The sequence below is a fragment of the Canis lupus genome, chromosome 3, assembly GCF_003254725.2.
Source record: "Canis lupus dingo isolate Sandy chromosome 3, ASM325472v2, whole genome shotgun sequence".
Classification (NCBI taxonomy): Eukaryota; Metazoa; Chordata; class Mammalia; order Carnivora; family Canidae; genus Canis; species Canis lupus.
The window spans coordinates 75437338-75462579 of record NC_064245.1 but is presented as its reverse complement, the minus strand read 5'-3'; the positions used below and the strand labels follow the sequence as shown (position 1 = coordinate 75462579).

The following is a 25242-nucleotide window of genomic DNA, read 5'->3' as shown; positions in this document are numbered from 1 at the left end:
ATAGTTAACAATACCACTAATTCTAGGTTTCAAGGTAGATTTGATTTTCCATTTCTTAGGGGAAAAGAAAGAAAAGAATCTTTGGCTATATTATTTAATTTTTGTTGCTATATATCTTGATCAGCCAATTTGACAGTAGAAATCTAAGCCCCAGGGGTGGGAGGGGGGGTGGACTTGGGAAATCAAGGACTGAAATAAAGAGAGTCCTAAACTGTTTTCCATAATAATTTAAAAATTAAGTTTAAGCTTATTTAGGGAATCCATTGCCACCAGCATCAGTGTTCCCAGATTCACATCTGAGAGCTGGAGGAGCAAGAGTCCCTGACAAAGCAATGAGAGGCAAAAGCTTTATTGAGCCAAAAGACTCCCACACGGGGGGTGGGGGTGGGGGAGGGGGGCTTTGGAGAGCAGCAGTGGCATTCTCTAGGGGTATTAGGAGTCTTTTCTGGGCAGAGAGCAGAGTTCACGGGTCCTCAGTGAGAGTTTCCCATTGGTCAGTTTCGGGACTTTGTTTATAAGGCTGTGGCACCAAGGACCCAGTGGGCATAGTGCTACATCCTGGCTTCCTGTTATTTGGGGCCAGTGCTTAGCCATGCACACGGTCTATTTTCAACTTCTTTGTCTCCTTTATGCCCCTTGGTGGTTTCTTTCTTCAATCGGCTGTTTGTCGGGTTTTAGGAATGGAACCGTTTGACCTGCAGATGTTTCCTGCAGATGTTGGTGCAACCTTGCTCAAGCCCAGTTCCCTGACTACCTGTTAACTCCTAAGACCATGAGAAAGGAAATAGGAGCAAAAGATACAGTGACTTGGAGAAAGCCTGCGGCTGAGTGAAACAGCCTGGTAAGAGAGTAATACCTGATGGTGAGACCAAGGAATTGAAATGGAAGGTGGCATTAGAACCTAACACAGGAATTCCCAGAAATCATAAATAAGAGTCCAAGGCATTTTATTTATAAATTGAAATAAAATGTTAGCGTAGAGCCGTTATTCTCTTCTCCAAGTGTTTCCGCGTGGAGAAGTGTCAGCCCGTCTAGCTTCTCTCCTCACCTTGATGAAGAAGTGAGGAATGTTACATGAATCTGGGAGAAGAAACTCAAGAAGCTCAACTCAGCTCACACTCCATTTTTTTTTAATCTGCCAGCCTGCTGAGAGGATTCGTGGAGAGGCTGCCTTTCCAATCACATGGACAACTTAGCCAGACAGGCCAGGAGACACCTGGTGCTACCTATTAGCTTAACTGGCCTCACTCAGAGTGAGGGATTAGCATGCTAATCTACCTTCATCCTCCAATAGCATTCTTATCCACAATAAGGTGATATTTTGGCATTCCTCTCTGTCTCACATTTCAGTCTTTTAATTGCTTCTGAATTCAAGTAGGAAAGAAGAAATTATTTATTAAATCCCTCAAGCCTCACAAGTTTAATTGTCATGAACTTTGAAAAGTAGATGAAAGTTAGATTTTCAGGACCTGGCTCCTACCTCTCCAAAAAAAGAAAAGAAATCTCCAGAAAGCAAAGTTTCTGGTGTCCTGTATATGGTTGTAGTGAAGAAGGACCACTCTATTTTATTTATTTTTTAAGATTTTATTTAGTTGTCAGAGAGAGAGAGAGAGAGAGAGAATTAGGGAGCACAAGCAGGTGGAGCAGTACAGGGAGAGGGAGAAGTAAGCTCTCCACTGAACAGGGAGCCTGACATGGGGCTCCATCCAATACCTAGGATCATGACCTGAGCAAAAGGCAGAAAACTTAACTGACTGAGCTACCTAGGTGCCCCAAGGACCACTCTCATTTTAGTAAATGATGAAGATTTTTTTTTTTAGGTTTTATTTATTTATTCATGAGAGACATATAGAGATAGAAAGAGAGAGAGAAAGAGAGGCAGAGACACAAGCAGAGGGAGAAGCAGGCTCCATGCAGGGAGCCCAATGTAGGAATTGATGCCGGGACTCCAGGATCATGCCCTAAGTTGAAGGCAGGTGCTAAACCACTGAGCCACCCAGGGATCCTGGAAGGGTTATTTTTTACTTTGACTTTGGAGGGTCACTGGATATTTATACAAAAGAACTGAAATGATGATCTTGAAGAGATATTTACATTCCTGTGTTTACTGCAGCATTATTCAAAATATCCAAGATGTGAAAATAACCTAAATGCCTATCAATAGTTGAATGGATAAAGGAAATGTGGTATATACATGCAATAGAATATTATTCAGCCTTTAAAAAGAAGGACCTCCTGCTGTATACAACAGTATGGATGAATCTGGAAGGCGTTATGCTAAGTGAAATAAGCCAGACACAGAAGGACAAATACTACAGTATTCTACTTAGATGAGGTGTCTAAAATAGTCAAACTCTTAGATGCAGGAAATACATTGTAGTTACCAGTGATTGGGAGAAGGGAAATGGGGAGTAGATGCTAAACAAGTATGAAGTTTCAATTATGCAAATAAGTATGTCCTAGAGAAGGCCTTACAACAATGGCTTATCGTTAACAATACTATACTGTACACTAATAATTTGTTAAGAGGATAGATCTCATGTTATCTGTTCTTACCATTAAAAAACAGAGGGGAAAATGGGGTAGAAATAAATGTATACTAGCTAAAATTAAGAATATTCAAACCTGAGAAAAATCATGTCTTGAGGAACAAATGTCAGGGATATTAGTCTCCACTGGTTCCTGAGGGCACACGGCTTCTGAAACACAAAAAAAAAAAAAGAAAAAAAAAATCCTCAGTAGATGAAGCAGCTGGTGATAACCTCTAGCTGTCATAGAGTCATAGATAAGCAGACTAGGGGAGTCTTCCCTACAAAGCAGATTCCATAGGTCTGAGTGGCCCCATTACTACAATCACTGAAGCCAACAACTTACATGAGAAAATGAAGATTCTGTTGGGACAGAAGCCAACACTCAATTCATTACTGGGGCCCCTGAACCACAGGTTCATGAGTAATGACAATTAGGAGACTTTGGATATGTGCCATTAAAAAGAATGGCACCTTGAACAAGACCTGATGAATGGAGGCCCCTCTACTACACATCTCAGAAGTTATGAGAAGAGAGAACATTTTAGCTACCATTGATGAGAGAGATAAGACAGCAAGCATAGGTGGATTTCCATCTAGATATGGTAATAGTGTACTGACCTCTTATTGGGGGATTTCTCCAAAATGAATTTAACTCTTCTGGTTATATACTCCAGATGACTAACTTACACTGATTAAAATCCTAGTGAGGCTTATTAAAGAAAAAAGTTACATTGACCCTGGTTAAAACAGTAAGGAACACTGTATTCAGGGCTTTTGCAAAAGGTGTCAAGACAATTTAAGTAAGGGCCAGAGATAGTGCTTAAATCTAAGCAAGGCAAAGGCAAATGTGGATTCATAATGAAAGAGCAGAGTGATATGGTTAGTGGGTAGAAAATTACTAAGAGGAAACTTCAGAGGAAGGTCTGCCTGACAAGACAGACCAGAGTAATGAGTTATCAAGGCAGGGGGATGAGGAACTGATCAGATAGGAAAGGTGGAAGATTGTCTCTAAACTGACTTGGCAAGATTCTTTCTGCAACCAGAACTAGCAGGTTGAAGACAGGACAGGGTCTATTCAAGAAGGGCTTAGAGGAACCTAATTAAATTTTAGTCAAGGAAAGAGTATTTGTCAGGCAGAAATTTCTCCCCACCTTTCTTTCCTTAGCACCATTCTCAGCAGGACAGAATATGTTCCTGAGACAGAATCTGGAGATTGGCGTATTTTACATAGTTGGTAGGTGTGAGTCTTGAGTTGTGAACATTTGCTGTGTTCTCTTAGTTCTTTATACTTTACAAAACATGGCCTGCCAGAAAATAAGAAAATGCATGCACACACGCAATCGTAGGGGTATGTCAAAGGGACACAGGAGCCAACTGAAAGAAGGCAGTAACCAAAGCTGAAACAATTTAAACAACAACATAATGTAGTATTGAATTACAGCTCAAAGTATATAATAGATATCCATGAGTTCATACTGATATAAATCCATGATTAAAGAAATCAATGATTGAATAAATAATGGACACATCTCCCATATAGAAAAATTCCAAATAATTTATGTATTTCCCAATCAAGTAGAAGGAACATAATTCCCCATCCCTTAAGTGTGACCTACCCACACTGGCTCCCTTTCAAAGAGTATACAAAATAGAAAGGAGGAAGAAAGTCAAGAAACCTGACAAACACTACCTGGACCAGAGGATCGAGGCTACCAGCAACATTGATAAGTCATACTGATAGAATGTATTCTTGATAGGATAAGGAGTTTAGAACTCTACCTTTGTGATCCTCCTCCCTAAAATTCACAATGTCTGTTTTATCATGATAAAAAATAAAAATCACACAGAACCCAGTTGAGAGAAATTCTACAAAATACCTGACTAGTATAATTCAAAACTGTCAAGGTCATCAAAACAAGGAAAATCTGAGAAAATGGTACATATTCCTCTAAAGGAGCCTAAGGAGACATGATGACTAAACATAATGAGGCAGCCTGGATGGGATTCTGACCCAGAAAAGGGACATTAGATTAAAACTAAGGCATCTTTCCCATCCTCTGATAGTTACTCTGGTGAAACAACACCTCTTACTTAAAGCTCCTGACCCTAGCATGTATCTACCGGCTGCACCTGTATCCCTACCATGCTCCAGCCTCAGAGCACTGAGTTACAATCCTGGGGCTGCCCATGGGAAGGCTGCCTCTCTGTTCCTTCAGCACCTATGCAGTCTCCAGTGCCTAGGATTGGCCTGGAGAGTCTCCTGAAACAGGTGCTGGAAGGATTCCCACAGTGCAAGTGCAGCAGGGCTTGTGGGGACTGGCGGGAACAAGGCAGCCAAGATATCTTCTTCAGGAAGCTCTGTCAGAGCTTATCCCTACTGCTCGTGGTTCAGGTCCAGAGGCTCCCGTAGCAGTTGTGCATGTGAAGAAGGGCCTCAAACTAGAATCAAGAGTTTCACATTTGTTCACCCCAACATTTTTCCCAGTTAAACATTTGGAAGAAGTCTTCATCACAGAAAGTTTTTAGGGCAGTGACACTACTTTGTATAATTACTATAAGGGTGGATACTCGTCATTGACATTTATTTAGATCCACTGAATATACAGCACCAAGAAAGAACCCTAATGCAGACTATGGACTCGGAGTGATTATGATGTCATTATAGATTCATTAGTTGTCACAAATACCTCTCTGCTGGGGGATGTTAATTAATGGGTGAGGCTATGCACGTGTCGGGAGAGGAGATACATAGGAAATGTCTATCTTCTCGATTTCACTATGAATTTAAAACTGCTCTAAAACAGGAGTCTATTAAAAATAATAAATAAAGGGAAAAAATAAAAGGATTTCACAAGGCTCCTTAAACAAGGTTCCCCACAGTGGGTCTCTGCAAGGTCTGTTACTTTCAAGCCAAATGCCCTATTTTAAAGCAAATATTTTGCAATCAGATTGCAAACTGATGGAGTCTCCTTTAGAACACTGCATTCTGACTCCAGCCTCTCTATTACTCGTGGAAAGGCTTATTTTTTATTTCCTCCTGTCAGACCTCATATTCTTTTGTATTTCACCATATACCTTGATAGCTTATTAAACCCACCCCAGAAGTGTTAATTTCCCTCTTAAGAGGGCAAATATTTATATTCCATTTTATCCAGTACAAAGAAAAATTTAAAAAATCAGGTAAGTCTCTGTAAATGACATTCTTCCTTTCCCTCACTCACTATTTGATCCTTATCCAAGTTGTGAGGGCTTGGCTCTAAGCATAAATTTTTATCTTAAGCCTATACACTTATTTCTAATAAGTGCCACTTACTCTGCCATAGCCCTTATCTAATTGGCTATCATCTTTTACTTGGATAATTTATAGCCTCCAAACTGGGCTCTTCAGTTTTTCTTACTAGATGCAGGGTATTTAACAGCCCAAAGCAACAGTATCAAAATAATGTTGAAGTGTTGAATTAAGAAGACTTTCCAGAAGCTGATGGTTGATCTGCACTTTTAAGGAGCAGTAGAATTTGGTCAAGTAGAAAATGGATGGAAAGTATTCCAAGAAAACAAAGTATGGAAAATATTCACAGGTAACATGGCATAATAAGTTAACAGTGGCCCAGTGGGGTTTCAAGGACTGAGAAGATGGTGACTCACCTGGGATTCTTAGAAAAGTATTATAAATAATGCAGACATTTGGTCCAAATATGAAAATACAATATTTTGAAGTTCATTTTACCCTAGTTGGCATATTTCTTTCCATAATGTTGGGAAATAATAGAAAATGTCAATTTAAATAAGGTTGTAGTTATTTAGAAATGTAAGTTTCCTTACTTAGGTTTACTTTCTATTTCTGCATACCAAAATGTACAACCACTTCTTCTTCTCTTGATGAATTGTCGGTCCTTCAAAAGACAGATGAAATTTACATACCTGAAAAACAAGCAACCTTTGATTTATTATATACTAGCTTTTGAGAAGGGAATATTCACCTTGATTTTAGCACTTTCTTTGTAGTAAGTGTCACTTCAGAACATTAATTTGATGTCATGGTGGTAGAGATGGGGAAAAGAAAAGGGATCTTAACTTTTTAAGCAGAAAATATCCTCATAGGGATGCCTAGGTAGCTCAGTCCATTGAGTGTCCAGATCTTGGTTTGGGCTCAAGTCACAATCTCATGGGACATGGGGTCAAGCCCTGAGCTGGGTTCCAGGCTCAGTGGAGAAATTGCTTTAGGATTCTCTCCCTCTGTCCCTCCCTCACCACACACTTTCAAATAGATAAATAAATCTTTTAAAAAAAGAAAATATTTTCCTAAATAATATATGATATGAAAAGAGCATCAGAATCTATGACTATTGCTAGAGTTCTTTATACATTTGAAGTGTAAGTGCATAGAAGTGAAAAGTCTTTCTAAACCTGTAGCTCCCAATTATGGAGGATTTTACCCATCAGGAAACACTTGGCATGTCAAGAAGCATTCATAATCATCCAAGACATGGTAGCGGCATATACTGGGTAGGAGACAGAGATGCTGATAAACATACTGACATGTACAGGGCAGTCCCTCACAATATGACTTATGCAGCCCACAAAATCAGTAGTTGCATTTGAGAAGCTCTGTTCTAGACCAAATCTCTCGTTTTACAGAAGATTAATCCAATGCTCAGGGAGAGAACACATAAAGACCTCAGTTTCACAGCTGGAGAGAAGTGGGACTCTTCCCACCTGCCTCCTGTGCACAATAGGTTATGCCATACATTCAAACTATTGGACCCAAACTGCCAGAAAGGCATGATTCTTCCATGAATCCAAGGATCTAGCAACATGATCGCTAATTTCCTTTTATGGAGATGTTAAATCTCATTGCTTTCCCTCTGTGGAAGAAAAAGAAATACCAAGCAAGTGGTCTAATTTCAGGAGAAAGGAATAGCCAAGAGTTTTCTTAAATTAAGTTTCTTGCAGGAAACCAAAGAACTCTGAGAATATGGAGTTTTCTTCTGAGATATAAATAGAACTCATATGAGCCTTGGAGAATTTGAATCACCCACTCTTTGGCACCTAAAATTTCATTTGGCCTAGCAGCATCTGTAGCGTATTAAAAAGAAAAAAAAAACTATTCAGATTATATCACTCCCCTGCTTAAATCTCACCAATAGCTTCTCACTGCAATCCCAATAAATCTATGACTCTTACCAGTGTTACAAGACTGCTCTTCTCACCATTCTGACCTTATCTTTTACTTCTCTCCTCTTTGTCTCTGCCTCAAGACTTTGAAGTTATTCTTCTCCGCAAAGGAAATGTTATTTCCCCCCAGAGAATTCTTATTTAGATTCTTCTCATCATTCCTTCAGGCCTTGGAAAAAAGTTAGCTCTTCAGAAAAGAAGGTCATCCTATTTAAAGAAAGTCACCCCTATAATTACTTTTGGTCACCTCTTTATTTGCTTCATAAGACTAAGAAAATCTAGGATTGTTTATGTATTGTTTATTTACTGAATTTCTTCCTGCTAGAATTTAATTTCCAGGAAGGCAGGACTGTCTACACCTGTCTTGTTTGGTGCTATATCCAGAGCACCTTCAATAGCCTATGGCACTCAGTAAAACGCAACACATTTGTTACATGTATGAATGAATGAAGTCAATGACAACAGTGAGAAAAGAGGAAGAGATTTTAGTGTGGGATCTCTGGAGGAAAGAAAAAAATGGGAGAGGGGCACGTAACAAGTTCTACTTCTAGAAATAAGAATGATCAAATGAAGGGGTAAGAATGACTTTATCAGGAGAGACAACACTAAGGAATCAGTCCTGAAATAACAGTCTAAACCAAGTATGATCTAAATTTTAGTTAAAAAAAAAAAAAACAGAATATACAAATAAGGATAGGGGAAATATTGTTTAAGGATACAAACTTGCAACTAGTAGGTAAGTAAGTCCTGGAGATCTAATGCATAGCATAGTGAATCCAGACAATATTTTATTATCATCACCAAACTTGCTAAGAGACTGTGTTTTAATTGTTTCCACCACAAAAAACAAATGACAGTGATGTGACATGATAGAGGTGCTATCACTGCAATGGCAATCAGGTCACATTATACATGTGTATCAAATCAACATGTTGTACGCCTAAAATTTAGACAATATAAAAATAAAAAGAAAATGACAACAGTCTCTTCATTATTTTAAGATTTCCTATCCCTCTGTAACTCTGATTTTGCCACTTTCCATCTCCCAATCACCTGGGTTCCTCCTCTGTATACTTCATAGATAACACAATCTTATATAATTGTTGTTAGAATTAAATTGAATCTTAATTACAAGGGTATTATCACAAAGCCTAGCATCTAGAGTTTAATAATTATCATTACTGTCAGTAGGTGATAGGGTTTATTAATGGTTCATTGTTATCTGCTTTAATTTAATTACTATCAGTAACAAAAGCACACAAGAAAACAAATTTAAGAAACCCAGAAAGAACTGTTGTGTGGATGTTTTAAGAACAGCAGCATGGGGAGAAATTAGGGACTGGTACATTCTTCCAAGCAGAGCCCCAGTGGAATATAATACAGATGGAAGAATTGGTGATGGCAGCAGGTAAGCAATTCCCCGGGGTCTGTAGGAGGATGACGGAAGTGTAGCACAATGAACCCCTGGAGGTTGTGGAGATAAAAAAGGAGTGGAGATATTGAATTTGAGAAACTTTCCAGGGAAAGCAATAACCGGAATTTGGAGCTAGTTCTATATTTGAAACAGAAAAAATGAAGGTGAAAAAAGAAGGTAAAGCTAAAAATATTGCAAAGGTTTAAAATATAAAAGTAGTCCCATCTTTCTAATTCTTTCTTGAAGTTTCCAATTTTTTCAACATATTTACACCTCCGGAGCACATGTGGTTTTTTCTCTCTTTGTATCTGTTTCATTTTCTTCTTCCTATTCCTTCTCCCTTCCCTCTGTCCCTTTCTATTTCTAGGTCGTTTTCATTCCTCGTCTTTTTGACATTTTATGTTCTCAGATGGTTTCCATGGGGAATTACTAAAGTGAGAGCCACATTTCCTTTATAGAGGCACTTCTAACATGAGCTTCATGGCTACTTATGATTAAAATAATTAATCTTCATTTGCTTCAAAACAGTCATGAGGCTGTGTTTCTCACAATGTTGTAAACAACTTAAAGTAAAAGCATGTGGTATTGCTTTCCATCTCCCAGTGTGGAGTATCATGTCTGCCTGGCATATTTCTAGCATTTAATAAATGAAAATGTTAAAATGAGTAAGTTTTATTTATCTGTTTTCAAAATGGCATCTAATAAAGGACCCAAAACAAAATTTTGGAAGGAGAAACTATGGACATAATGAAATGAAAGCAAATGTATTCAATGGAATTCCTCTAAAGAATATCTTGTGGAAAAAAAAAAAAAAAAAAAAAGATAGAAACCCAAAGGAACTTTAACTGCGATCTCAACCAATCCTAGGAGGGAAGTGAGAAGGAAATGAAGGGCAGGAGGGAGAATTGGTAGGAGTTGGGGTGGAGAAAACAATTTTGTGACCTACCTATGCAATGTATCCTCTTTCTTTGATCTTCCAAATCTCCAGTATAATGAGCTGATGAAATGCCCAGGTGGAAGCCAGGAAAGAGCTAACAGGTGGAAGGTCTAACTGACATTTGCATTATCTATTCTTGAAGGCAAATAAACAATGAAATCGCAACCAAACACTTTGGAAATAAAAGATGCAAATCAAAATCAGAATAAGATAATATTTTTCTAATTAATTAAAATTTAAAACTATTGTTATTGATTGATCTTTATAAAGTATAGAGAGATAACAGTCTCATATAATGGTAGTAGAAATAAATATTGCTATTCTTTTGGAAAATAAGCAGACAAAATATATTTTGTAATGCTTGCTTTGAATATGTAAGTTCGTTGACCAGAAAAAGTACTTTTGGAAATCTACGTAATTGAAAGTTAATAAAACATAATCTTTCCACCTAAAATTTTAAAAATTGAAACTACCTAAATGTTTAACTTTATAAATATCAATATATTGGGTGCATTAATTGATTTTATACAGGCATCACGAATGATGTAAGAATACACTTATCATGATGACCACTGAGTAATACATAGAATTATTGAATCACCCTTTTTTTTTTAAGATTTTATTTATTCATGTCTCTACACAGAAAGAGAGAGAAAGAGAGGCAGAGACACCGGCAGAGGGAGAAGCAGGCTCCATGCAGGGAGCTTGATGTTAGACTCGATCCCGGGACTCCGCCCTGGGCTGAAGGCAGGTGCTAAACCGCTGAGCCACCCAGGGATCCCCTGAATCACTCTTTTAGACACCTGAAACTAATATATACTGGATTTTAACTACATTAGAATTGTGAAATCACTTAAAACCTTGAAAAAGGTTTCTAATAACAAACTGCATATTATTTAAATGTACAAAAAAGATTAAAAATTATATATTGATTTTGAGCCCATATACATGTACCTAAAAATATGTACATATTTCTGTTCTTTCTAAATTGTATACAAAGAGCAACAACAGAAAACAAGGATATAAAACTTTAAATAGATTCACTTCTCGCTGCCATCAGTTTATCCAATTGTTAAAAAGTGAGTGATGGCCCTAATAAGTGGAGAGCACAACTAATGTCCACATCTTGATTTCCAATAGGAGGAACCATGGTTCCTTGGAGAAATGACTGACTGAGGACGAGAGCTGAGTTAACAAAGTGAGTCTGGTACATATTTCAGTGCTGGAAATTAAAGAAATGCTAAAAAAAATTTAAATAAAAAAATAAAAATATACATTTATGGGGGTATAAGAAAAGAACAGAAGGGCTAACTGAAAGCTGACTAAATAGTCAAAGCTGGAACAATTTGAGAAACATAATAAATATCCATGAATTTATACTGATACAAATATGTGATCATACAAGTACATGAGAGAGAGAGTAGATCAAGCTCCCTTGCAGAAGAATTCCAAATAACTTATATAGATATTCAGCCCTCAAAGCCTGGACCTTAAGTATGAGCTGTGCACAGTGACTTCTTTCCAGAGAATTCAATATGGGAAGAAGGGAAAAAAGGCTGACTTTCTAGCGAAGAGTATTGATAAAGGTTACCCTTATAGGTAATTATGATCAAATATATTAACGGTGAAAAGTCCTGGTGATAGCATATATCTTTGTATGATGGGATGAAAATGTTACCTTTCCTTTATGGTGTTCCCATCAAAAAACCATAACCCCAGTCTAATGAGGAGAAAAACATCAGATAAATTACAATAGAGGAGCATCCTAAAAAATATCTGACCAATACTACAAAAAACTATCAAGGTCACAAAAAATAAGGAAAGTAAATGCGATTTGGTATCTCGGACAGACCCTGAAACAGAAAAAGAACATTAGATAAAAATTAAAGCAACTTAAACTGTATACCTTAGATAATAATGTATTAATTATAACATATCAATGTTGGCTTGTTATTTTTTTAAATTACTGTATTAAGATGTTAATAATGGAAGAAACTGTATGCTGTTGCATTCTATACACCAATAATGAAGCAGCAGAAAGAGAAATCAAGAAATCAATCCCATTTACAATTGCATCAAAAATAATAAGATACCTGGGAATAAACCTAACCAAAGAGGTAAAAGATCTATAATACTCTGAAAACTATAAAACACTGATGAAAGAAATTGAAGAGGACACAAAGAAATGGAAAGACATTTATTTTATCATGATGGACTGAAAGAACAGATATTGTTACAATGTCTGTACTACCCAAAGCAATCTACACATTGAATGCAATCCCTATCAGAATACTAATTATTTTTCACAGAACTAGAAGAAACAATCCTAAAATTTGTATGGAATCTTGGAAGACCCCAAATAACTAAAGCAATCTTGAAAAAGAAAAGCAAAATTGAAGGCATCACAATTCTAAACTTCAAGTTATATTACAAAACTGTAGTAATCAAAACAGTATATCCTGGCATAAAAATAGCCACATAGATCAATAGAACAGAATAGAAAACTCAGAAATGAACCCACAACTATATTGTCAATTAATCTTTGACAAAGCAGGAATAAATATCCAATGGAAAGTAAATGTCTCTTTAACAAATGATGTTGGGAAAACTTGACAGCAACAAGCAAAAGACAGAAACTGGACCACTTTCTTACACCATACACAAAAATAAATTTGAAATGGTTGAAAGACCTAAATGTAAGACATAAAACCATAAAAATCCTAGAGGAGAACATAGGTACTAACCTCTGACATCAGCTTTATCAACTTCTTCCTAGATTATATCCTGAGGCAAGGGAAACAAAAGCAAAAAATAAACTATTGGGGCTTCATCAAAATAAAAATCTTCTTCACAGTGAAGGAAACAATCAACAAAACTACCATGCAACCTATGGTATGGGAGAAGATATTTGCAAATGACATGTCTGATAAAGGGTTAATATACAAAATATATAAAAGAGCTTATAAAATTCAATACCCCCAAAAAAGGAATAATCTAATTTAAAATGGGCAGATGATATGAAAAGATATTTTTCCAAAAAAAAGACATCCAGATGACCAACAGAAACATGAATAGATGCTCAATGTCACTGATCATCAGGGAATTATAAATCAAGACTACAATGACATATCACCTCACGCTTGTCAGAATGGCTAAAATCAACAACACATGAAACAACAGGTGCTGGTGTGGATGTGGAGAAAGGAGAATCTTCTTGCACTGTTGGTGGAAATGCAAACTGGTGCAGCCACTCTGGAAAACAGTATGGAGGTTCCTCAAAAACTTAAAAATAGAACTACTCTACTATTCAGCAATTGCACTACTAGGTATTTACCCAAAGAATACAAAAATGCTAATTCGAAGGGATACATGCACTCTTCTGTTTATAGCAGCATTATTTATAATAGCCAAATTATGGATACAGCTGGTTTTCATAAACTGATGAATGGATAAAGAAGTGGTATGCATACACACACACATACACACACACACACTTGAATATTACTCCAGTTATAAAAGAGAATGAAATCTTGCCATTTTCAGTGACATGGATAGAGTTAGAGAGTATTATGCTAAGCTAAATAAGTCAGTCTGGGCAGCCCAGGTGGCTCAGCTGTTTGGCTCAGTCTTCAGGCCAGGGCGTGATCCTGGAGACCTGGGGTTGAGTCCCACGTCGGGCCCCCTGCATGGAGCTTACTTCTCCCTCTGCCTGTGTCTCGTCCTCTCTCTCTCTGTGTCTCTCATGAGTAAATGAATAAAATCTTAAAATAAGTCAATCGGATAAAGATAAGCACCATATGATTTCACTCATATGTGGAAATTAAGAAACAAAGCAAGTGAGCAAAAGAAAAAACGAAAGAGATGAAAACCAAGAAACACTGCCAATGGTAGAGAACAAACTGATGATTACCAGAGGAAAGATGGGTGGAAGGATACATTAAATAGGTGATGGGGCTTAAGGAGGGCATTTGTTGTGATAAGCGCTGGGTTTTGTATTGAAGTATTGAATCACTATACTGTATACCTGAAGCTAATATTATACCATATGTTAACTAGAATTTAAATAAAAACTTAAAAAATATTGGGGGACACTGAGTAATGGAGGTCTGTGGGAATTCTCTGTACTATCTTCTCAATCTCTCCACAAAACTGAAACTCTTCTAAAAGGACAAAGTTTATTAAAGAAAATAAGCGGTGATTTTACGTTGAAGCTATCCATCCAAATAAACTACCGAGTATGACACATCTCAAAAGAATCATCTTCATATGTAATTTCTTAGGAAAATCTTAGGAGAAAAAATGTTTCACCAACAAGGGTGGCAAACAAGAAAGAGAAGAAATAGAATCCAAGTGGAAAAAAAAATTCCTAAATTAATGGCATAAAAATATCCTATGACAAGTCTGAATAGCCAGTGTATACAGTACCTAGTCCAGATTTAACAAGAAGCCAGAATATTAGTAAGCATAGTTTCTAAGAAATTTGATTTGTTACTTTATATGTATGCATATACAGAGAGAAAAAATTTACATTCAAACCAAAGACGGTTATATAGGAAATTAAAAACAACAATAAAAATAGAGGCGATTATTATTTACAAGGAAATGTTGCACAAAAAAATGAAATGCATATATTATTAGAGTCATGATAATATAAAAAAGTTCATTGACTTCAGTGAGAACTCATGAAAATGTTACCTAGAGTTACAACCACATTTTGAGTTTGGAAGAGGCAGATTGTATGAAGGGACTTTGGGAGAGCTGTGTACTATTTGTAAGGGAGCTAAATCTTTGTCTTCCATAGCAGTAAATCAAAAGTTCTACTTATTTTGCCTTTAATTTATCTTCTTTTCCTCAATTCATAATGTTTAAATCATTAATTTGTAAGTTTTTCTCCTTTTTAAATATGGCCAGTTCTTTAAATTTTCTTCTTAGTCCAGTTTTAGCTGTATCTTGAGGTTTTTTCAATTATATTTTAAAATTAGCACGTAGGAAAGGATGTTTTGTCGGTGTCTATGTCTATAAATTCTGACACACATATGGATTCACATAAAAGCGACCATGATCATGATAATAAACAGTTCCATCACCCTAAGAACACATCAACATGGTATTGTATCCTCTATTGTTCCTATCCCACAACTCCCAACCTTTGGCAACAACTGAACTGTTTTCCATAGCTGTGTTTTTATCTTTTAAAAAAAATGGAATCATGAGTTTTGTAACATTATGAGGCTGGATCTTTTCACTTGCTATAGGCCTTTGAGATTCATCTAGGTTACTGCATGTATCAATAGTTCATTCCCTTTTTGTTGCTGAGTAAAAAAGGAAGATAGAATTGCCATCAACTAACTTTGGGAAGGTTAAGGTTGGAGCAGATTTGGAAGAAAAGACCAGTTCTTCAGTTTTATGTGTTTAATTTTAGATGTCTATTTGCCATCCAACCGGAGATGTAAAGTGGTTGCATATTTGAGGCTATCTCCATATTTATCAACAGAGAGAAACATAGTCTTTCCATACATATGCATTTATGTATAGAATATATCAGAATGTATGTACATGTACTGTTGAGCACTGAGCTCTGAGGCAATTCAAAGTTGGAAAGGTCAACAAAAAATAGTAATAAAAAGACCCCTGAGAAACAGTGATCAGAAAAGTAGGTGGGAAAACAAGAGACTAAAATCAGTAGAAATCTAAATCACTTGATTGTATCGTGGAGGGAGAGATGTGTTAGTATCTGCTTCCAAATCAAGAATTATAAGAACTGAAAACTGAGCAGTGGCTTCATTGATGAAAGCTATTGATAACTTTGACTAGTACTGGTGAAATAATGGGGACCAAAATCTTGATTTTAGAGACAATGGGAAAGGTGAGGATTGGAAACAGCAAATAGATATTGCTACAAAGGGGAGTAACAAAATCTTGTTGTTACTGGTAGAGAAAATAAGATCAAAATAAGCTTTTTGTTTTCCTTCAGATTGGAGTGTTATTGCATATTTTCATGATGATAGGAATAGTGCAGTAGAGGAAGAAATTAGATAGTATCTAAAATTTAAAAATGAATAATAGTATGTTGTTTGTGTTTATTCAGAAGACCAGATAAAGCTTAAACTAAAAGTATTTGTCTGTGACAACAGAAATCAAGAGAGAGATAGATAGTGTGGGACAAGTTACTGTTGTTTTTTTTATTGTAATCCTTGTTACAATAACAATTATAAAAGTATAGGTTTTATCACAAATCTGAATTTAAACAATATCTTAACTCTGAATTGAAATGCCAGAGAAATGCAGCTTTCCTTCATAGTTATTTCCTACACAGCCTAATTAGTTTGGGTAGCCAAATCAAGTGTTTGACCTCAAGATTGGAACTGTAACCTTCTTAACCATTTGCATAGTTAGTATCTTCTATTGGATTGAGATTTTCCAGTTTTACTGCAGAAATGTGCCACTGAGAATTCAGTAGTGACAATATACAGTCAGTCTCAAAAACCCCTAAGGAAACCCCAAGTGTTTACTTCTTCAGAATGTTTCTGAACAAGTAACAACAAAAACAACCATATAACACTTGTTCTACCTAACTGCAGGTGTTGTCAAATTGAAAGCATCCCTGTGCTTTGTTTTGCAGTGCTACCTGACAAGCATTGTCTTTCTCCAGTTCTTAAAACTGCAGAAAAACCCAGAAATTGTCCATAAATCGATCCCTCCATAGTGAATTAATGATCTGCCCCACAGTTACTATAATTCATTCTTATTTGCTATAGTAATTTTGACTTGGGAGGACCCTTGAACAAGAATTTTCAGAACCAAAGGAATTAAATAAATCTTCCAAGTTTTTCCAGACATTAGTAAAGGAGCCAGATAAAGAACTTAGGATATCCTAACTCCTGGTCCAACTACGGTTGGCTGACAATCCAATAATCTTTTTCTTCTTTTCCGTTGCCTACTTCTTCAAAGTCTCATTGTCAGTTCCTCTTCATCAACTTGATGTCTAAATTTCATCTGGCTATGTCTAACCCTCTAATCTCATGCTCTACTACTTCCATCTTGCTTACTCCTCTCTTCCCCAAGGCCATCGAACTGTTCTGCTTCTACCCGAAGAGAAGACCATCCCATAATAACTAACATTCCTCTCCTCCCAATCCTCCCAGTTTTAGCTCCTTCACATCCTTTGTTACCATCTGACTTATCATATATATTTATTCGTTAATTCATCTACTACCTCTCCTCCCCTACTAGAATACAAACTCCACAAAACAGAGTTTTCTTATTTTGTTCACCACTGCATTCTCATGCTTAGAAAAAAATGACTGGCTCTGAGGAGTGACTCAATACTTGTATATGAAAGAATGAATTTTAAAATATAAATGATAGGTTTGAATGCATATCTGGGTAGATAAAATCCTGCAACTGACAGAAAGTTAATTTCCATTTCAAGTTGTCATAGAATTTTTCTCCAAAACAAGCATACATTAGGATATAGAAAGTCTTGAAAATTATAAAAAGTATCAAACAAATATTGTATAATCATATAAAATAAATTATAAAAAGTAAAAATCTCCTTTTATTTGGATACTTTAACAAACTCATAGGGGAAAAAATATAATGGGAATTTAACTATATTAAATTGGGTGAGATGCAGCTAAAACCATATAGGAGGGAGATATTTATTCTTGAATGCTTGTTATAGGAAAGAAGAAATGTTGATAAATAGGAAATAAGCATCCAACAAAAGAAACTAGATAAAAAGAATATAGGAAAATAGCAGCAGGACATAAATATCAGTAAAAAATAGGAAAAAAAGGAAACGAGGAAATATCAATAAAATCCAAAAGTTGGGGGATCTCTGGGCGGCCCAGCAGTTTAGTGCCTGCCTTTGGCCCAGGGTGCAATCCTGGAGTCCTGGGATCGAGTCCCGCGTCGGGCTTTCGGCATGGAGCCTGCTTCTCCCTCCTCCTGTGTCTCTGTCTCTCTCTGTCTCTTCTCTCTCTGTTTATCATAAATAAATAAATAAATCTTTAAAAAAAATCCAAAAGTTGATGCTTTGAAAAGATTTATAAGTTAGATAGGTGAGATTGCCTAAGGAAAAAAAAGAGGCACCCACACAAGCACACATATAAATACAAAAATGCATACACACTCATACACACAAAACATCCCCATGCTACTATGAATGAGGTAAGGAAATTAACTGATATACTAGAGATTTGAAAATATCATATCATACTATAAATGAGGTTAGCACATTAAAATGAAAAACTTACATATATGAAACTTACATAAAATGAAGATTTGTTAGAACAATATTATTTATAAAATTTCACTGATGAACAGGTAGGAGAAGTGAATAGTCTTATAATCATTTAAGAAAATGAAGACTAGAATAGAATCTACTCATAACATACAAATAAGCCCCAGAGTAGGTGAGTAGGTAGATTTAGGTCCAGGTGATTTTATAAAGAAATTTTAGTCTACTTCTAACATACAAATGATCCCAGTTTTATGCAAATTATTCCCAAGAAAAGTAAATGAAAACAAAAAACAGTATAATCTTGATATCAAAATTTAACAAGGAAAGTACAAGAAATGAGTAGCTCAATACCACTTATGAATAAAATTTTACTTATGCAAAACTTTCAAAAAATATGGTAATTTTTACCCACCCGGGGCCTTCCAACATGTGAAAGTCTGCCCTATTCCAGTCTTGCCCACAATAAAGTGAAAAACTGCCTAATTCTGAGGTTATAAAGAAGCATAGTAGCTTGCTCCTCTAAAATATTCTCTTTAACTTATCTTTAATAACAATGATAGTATTTTGTTCTCCATCTTTACTCCTTTAGTTATCAAAGGATAGCTAACATCATCAGAGAAAGGAAGAAGGGTGAGATTTACTAAGGTGTTATTAATGGGTGTTTAATATATGGCAAGAACTCTCTTAAAAATTGCATACTTGGGGATCCCTGGGTGGCGCAGTGGTTTGGCGCCTGCCTTTGGCCCAGGGCGCCATCCTGGAGACCCGGGATCGAATCCCACATCAGGCTCCCGGTGCATGGAGCTTGCTTCTCCCTCTGCCTGTGTCTCTGCCTCTCTCTCTCTCTCTCTCATAAATAAATAAAAAAAAAATTTAAAAAAAAATTGCATACTTGTTAACTTTTTAAATTTTACAGTGTCTCTGTGTGGTGCATTATTTGTAATTGTGTAAACTAAGAAATGTCAGAAGGTAAGCAACTTACTTAAGATCATAGGAAGCATGAAGTCAGGATTCCAATTCTGATGAAACATATTAATTGGCTTTACAGATCAGTGGCAAAAGGAGGGCAAATTAACCAAATGAAGCTTTAATTATGTGGGAAATATTTCCCACTTTATAATACCCCCAAGTCAATTCCAAAAGCATCAAAGCATTCAGCATAAGGAAACTAAAACTTTTAGAAAAAAAACAAAACAACAACAACAACAAAAAAAACAAACAAACAAAGACTATATTGTTGTAGCAGGATAGAGAATATTCTCATATACATGAAGCAAATGGTAAAACATAAATTTTGCTACATTAAGTTGAAAACCTCTGCATAGCAAAAGAGATCAGAAAGCAAACTAAGATGATAAGTCATGGATTGTAAGAAGATACTCATAACCCATATAACAGATAAAGAATTAGCAATTGGAAATACAATGAACATCTTTAAATCTATAAAAATAAAAATAAAAATTATGCAAAAATAAAAATTATGCAAACTCAAGAAAAACAATCCAAGGATACAAGCAAACAATTCACAATTGAGGAAATCAAAATGAATAATAAGTATTAAAAGTCCAACATCACTGGTAGAAAGATAAACACAAATGAAAATAACAGTAAGAATCCCCCTCACATCCAACTGATTGTCAAAATTAATGAGGATGGGAACAAAAGGTATTAATGGAAATGCAACAGGGACTCTTGTTATTAGTAGAAGATAAAACCATAGAGCCATTCTGTTTAGCACTTTGTTTAAGGTAGGCACATCCTATAACCCTGAGTTTTATTCTAATTGGTTACCCTGGAGGCTACTGACACACCTGTTCAAGGAGACAGGATGAAGAATGTTTCTATAACATTAATCATAATACCAAAAGCAAATAGGAAAAACTCTAAATTCCTCTTGGAAAAAGAACAGAAAAATTGAATGGTGTTGATTAGTACAATGGCATACTTGACAGTAAAGTGAAACAGATTATATCTACATGCACCAACATGAATAATCTCAAAATTAAAGTTGAGTGAATCACAGAGACTTTAAAAAATACAAAATGAACCCATGGATGTAAACTACACACAGATAAAAGGAAATTTAAAATGGAAGTAAATGAACCTTAAGTTTTGGCAGCTTTCACTTGCATAGGCCTCTTTCCAGGGAGGATTTTTTTTCCTGATTATTAACTCATGGATAAACATAAAATTTTCAGTTTTAGGATATGGAAGGGTAGTAATATGGGAGAAATGATCACTGATGTACATACTTAGTAAAATATTTATATTGATTTATTTTAACAAATTAAGTAGGAAATAAGATGGTGAAGAAGGAGCATGTACTACCTTCTGGAGACAGGTCAGTCATTTCCTCAGCAGCAATCGCTGCCTTCCAGCGAAGCTAATGACCTCCACTAGCAAAGGTCCCTTTCTCCTGAATCCTTGAGTACATTGAGCAAAAACCAATATCAGCACAATAACAAGAAGCAATGTGTGAAGTAGTAAGCTTAATACACTCTAGCTATCAATAATAAAAATAAGTTTAGTTCATCCATGCCAGAAGGATAACAATTTTCTAATTGTTCTATAAAATTATTAAAAAGTGGTCTATTTGGAAGAGGTAATCAAAGACTATGTGGTCACAAATGTAGAGAAACATATATTACAGAGGTAGATGAGGTGATTTATTCTAAAATATTATTAATTTTGTAGATTGTGAAATGATTGTAGTATTTACCAGCTCTTTACATTTTTAAATATATCGTGATTTTTTTTCTTGTTCTACATAAATATTCACTTTTGCATCTAACTTTGTTTTGTAATTATGTATTTGTTTCTCAAATAAGAGCCCTAGGGTGCACACACAAAACAATTATACTGTTTTTTATATGCATGATGACATCATAGGAAATTTACACAACTTTTAAATATTGGTTACTGGTGGGGAGCAAAAGAAACAAAGAGGAGTTAATTGAATCTGTATTATTTTTCCTTTTCAAAGACAGATTTGATACACATATGGCAAAATGTTAACATCTGTTTAATCTCAGTGGTGGGTACATAGACATCTGTATTATTTTTGCACTGTTTTATGCATTTGAAATTATACTTATATTTTAAATCACACTATTAATCGGAAACAATTTATTCATGGGAAAGTTTTAAGCTACTGTTATAATTAATAAGTCACATATTTGACCAGATGACTTTATCTTGGGTCATTTATCCTAAGGTAAAAATAAAAGGAACATTGCCTGCATAAAATATTTACCATTTCTAATGGTTCTGATTTTAAACATATAACTGGGCAATGTACTAAGCTTTAAAAACATTTCTTTAAAATGTTTCTTTTCTTTGTAAATGTCCATGCTTACATTGATATTATTGATGTTTTGAAGAGTAAAACTCTTCAGAATGTAACTGGTTGCATTTACAATGCATTGGGCTGTACAATGCATGCATACATTCATTTAAAGATCTACTGACAAAATAAATAAATAAATAAATAAATAAATAAATAAATAAATAAATAAATAAAAACTACTGAGCCCTAACATGTTCTAATGCTCGTACTATATATAAGGACCTTATACCTGGTCCCAAATTTTGCAGATCTTGCAATTGATTGAAAAAAAAAACAATAAATAAGCTAGAATATAAATAAATACTATTATACATTGTGATAAATGTTCTGAAAGGAAGAGTTCATTGCTATAGTAAGTTGAGCAAGCAGGTAGGGAAGCTACTTCAGAAATCTCTCTCTTTGGAGATGACATTTTAGCACAGACATAGAAGTTGACAAAAAATCAAGTGTTCAATTAATTGATCAATAATGAAAATAATGATCCCAAAGTTTTGGAGCTGAAAGAATTGGGGATATAAATGCCATTGGCTACATCAAGGCAATCAATTATAGGAGCCATTGCAAAAGGTCAGAAGACATTACAAATTCAATTATTAGCATATTGATTTTGAGATGTTATTAGAAAATCACTCCTTGGAAACAATCTCAGTACGGAAATGATATAATCTGCCAATGGAAAAACAGATGTAAATTAAAATAAATTAACTGGATTTATATGTAAAAAAATTTTTTAAATCAGGACACAATATTAATTGAAAGAGCAAATTTTGAAATATGATTTAGACAATATGAATTGATTTATATGAAGTATACAAATACAAAATAGTACTACATATTTTTATGAGTTCATGTCTATATATAGTAAAAGCATAAAAGAGGCATGGAATACGTTTATATTTTATAGCTAATTGGTTATCTCTAATGACAGATTAAAAGGAAGTAGGATTAGGAAGGTATTTAAATATATCTGCAATATTTCAATTAAAAGACAAGATTTGAAGCAAATATACCCAAATGTTAACATTTGATCAACCTTAGTGTGTATACCCCAAATCTATTACATTATTTTTCATTCTTTATGACCTTGTAATATTTCATAATTTTAAAAAGTGGTAAACAAAAAAATTTAAAAAGCAATAAAAATTAATGAGGTAATATCATGAGTCTATATTTTACATTTTACTGTAGATGGTCAGGCAAGGAGGTAATTAATTCAAGGTCTCTGGTTTCAAAATGATTAGATTATGTCAGGATTCAGTTGCAAATAACAGACAGCTACCTAGCCATAGTTGACCCTTGAATAATGCAGGGTTAGGGGCATGGATCCCCTCCACTCCCACGTAGTTGAAAATCCTCATAAAACTTTTGATTCTCCAAAAACTTAACTACTAATAGCTTACTTTTGACTGGGAGCCTTATTGGTAACATAAACAGTCGATTAATACATATTTTGTATATATTTTTACAGTAAAGTAAGCCAGAGAAAAGAAAGTGTTATTAAGAAATTTATAAGAGAAAATACATTTACAGTAGTGTACTGTGAAAAGTCCATGTAAGAGTGGACCTGCACAATCCAAACTCAGGTTGTTCAAGAGCGGACTGTATTTTAAACAGAATGACATTTAATAAAGAGAATTAAATGCTTACAAAACCACTGAAAGGCTGAGAAGCTAATACTCTAGGAATGAGGTCCACAGGAACATTACAAAACTAGCTCACCACAACAAGAGCTGCTATCTTGACTATATATAACAAAGAAATATGAAAGTGGGAACTCACCCCCGGAACTACAAGCTCCACAAATATGCAGCCTTAGCTTCCCTCCAGGCATCAGAAGTCAATATTTAACTACCACACCCTGACTTCTAATTCCCACACCAGATGAGGTACAATGAGGCTCTTGAAGGGTCTCATGGAGGAGACTATGACAGCCATGCTCCCTTCCTTCTGTGTTTGTCGGTCGTGTGGAGACTAAGACACCTAAATGAACATTTCCAACACCTGATGAGTGTTCATTGAAATTTCCAATACCATGGGATGCCTGGGTGGCTCAGTGGTTGAGCATCTGCCTTTGGCTCAGGGCATGATCCTGGATTCCTGGGATCGAGTTCCACATCGGGCTCCTTGCATGGAGCCTGCTTCTCCTCCCTCTGCCTGTGTCTCTGCCTCTCTTTCTATGTCTCTCATGAATAAATAAATAAAATCTTAAAAAAAAAAAAGAAAAAAGAAAGAAAGAAACTTCCAATACCTGATAGTTCACAATGGCTCCTGAAATTGATCTCCAGCTTTAGCTGGAGCGTTTGTCGGTAGCAAAAAATCAGTCAGCTTTCCTGACCAAACTTTTCCAGCAGTCCTAGCAGCAGTTGCAAAAGCATGGCTCTGCTTCATCCCATGTTCCAACCTAATCAGATAAACTACATGAAATCAAGAACCCTCACTGCAAAAGGGTTTTGGAAATGTAGATTTAAGCTTCTCAATCTCCACACTACTGACAAATACAGAAGAAGGAAAGGAGAGTGGCTGCCATAGACCCCTCAAGACCCTCCAAGCACTTTATTGTATTTCATAGAAAAACCAGGGAGCTTTTGACATTTCTGTTACAGTCAATGCTGAAGCCAGATACAGTATAAATAGGGGATAATATCTGGAATATTTAGAAAGAAGCAAGTACTCCTTCCAAATTCAAATGTCAGCAATAAGACCAGGTGGCTGTAGAATAGCGAGCAGCAGCTGATCAGTGTTGGTTGGTAGCCAGGCGAATGCAGGGTATCTGGGAAATAAAGAAACAGATTTTGTTTCTACACTCATTAGGAAATTCCATTTGGAGGTCTAGCAGCTGTTCATGGCGATAAGAAACCTCAAAATTGTTTTCTTTTAAAATCTATAATAAGCTGAATTTATACAATCTACCTAAAAGATTCTCACTTGTTTAGCTTGGGTGCTGAATTTTAATTACCCAGAGGTCTTATTTTCTGGCTCATTTCCTTTGTCATTTCATTTTCACTTTTATCTCCTTATAACATTCCTGGGTGCAAGAGAACATTACTCTATACTTGTCGTTAAATAATGTCAGTTAATACTTCAAGCCATGAAGAAAAGAGCCAAATGAAACTCACCTCCCTCCAAATTCCTGCATGGACAGATAGGGAGAAGAGTATAGGCAATATTCATTTTGAAAGCACTAAGATTGAGAAATTCTTCTCCCACGGGGAATACTAATAAGCAAATTATGTGTTACAAGATCCCGGAATCCTATGAAAGCATCGACTATATCACCTTCCAGTGCTATAAAGTAGCTAAAATACAAGTCTCTTTTGCGACATTGCGAAATGGCCCTAATCTTTCACCTTTCCCTGTATCCATCCTTGTTGTCACATTACTTTGTAGTGTCCCTCTCCTCCAACTCTAGCCTCAGCCACGTGACTTGTTTTGGTTAGCAGGAAGTCAATAAATGTGACCAAAGTGAGTTTTGAAGCATTCTTTTTCAGTTGGTCTTGCCTACTTTTGCACCTCTGCCATCGTTATAAGAATGCCAGGGCTGGATAAAAGATACATGGAGCAGTGCCAACTCACCGCCATCATCCCAGCCAAGGC

General features: G+C 35.7%; 1 long non-coding RNA gene across 1 annotated transcript in view; it reads right to left on the bottom strand.

The window, feature by feature from the left end:
- The window catches only part of LOC112653296 (uncharacterized), a 103091-nt gene extending 97954 nt beyond the window's left edge, over positions 1-5137 (bottom strand). Inside the window, exons 1-3 of the long non-coding RNA XR_007409967.1 lie at positions 4222-5137; positions 3683-3835; positions 2626-2699 (exon numbers count right to left, since the gene is read on the bottom strand). This is a non-coding gene — a long non-coding RNA (uncharacterized LOC112653296). The remainder of the gene's footprint in view (positions 1-2625; positions 2700-3682; positions 3836-4221) is intronic.
- Between the last annotated feature and the right edge of the window lie 20105 nt (positions 5138-25242).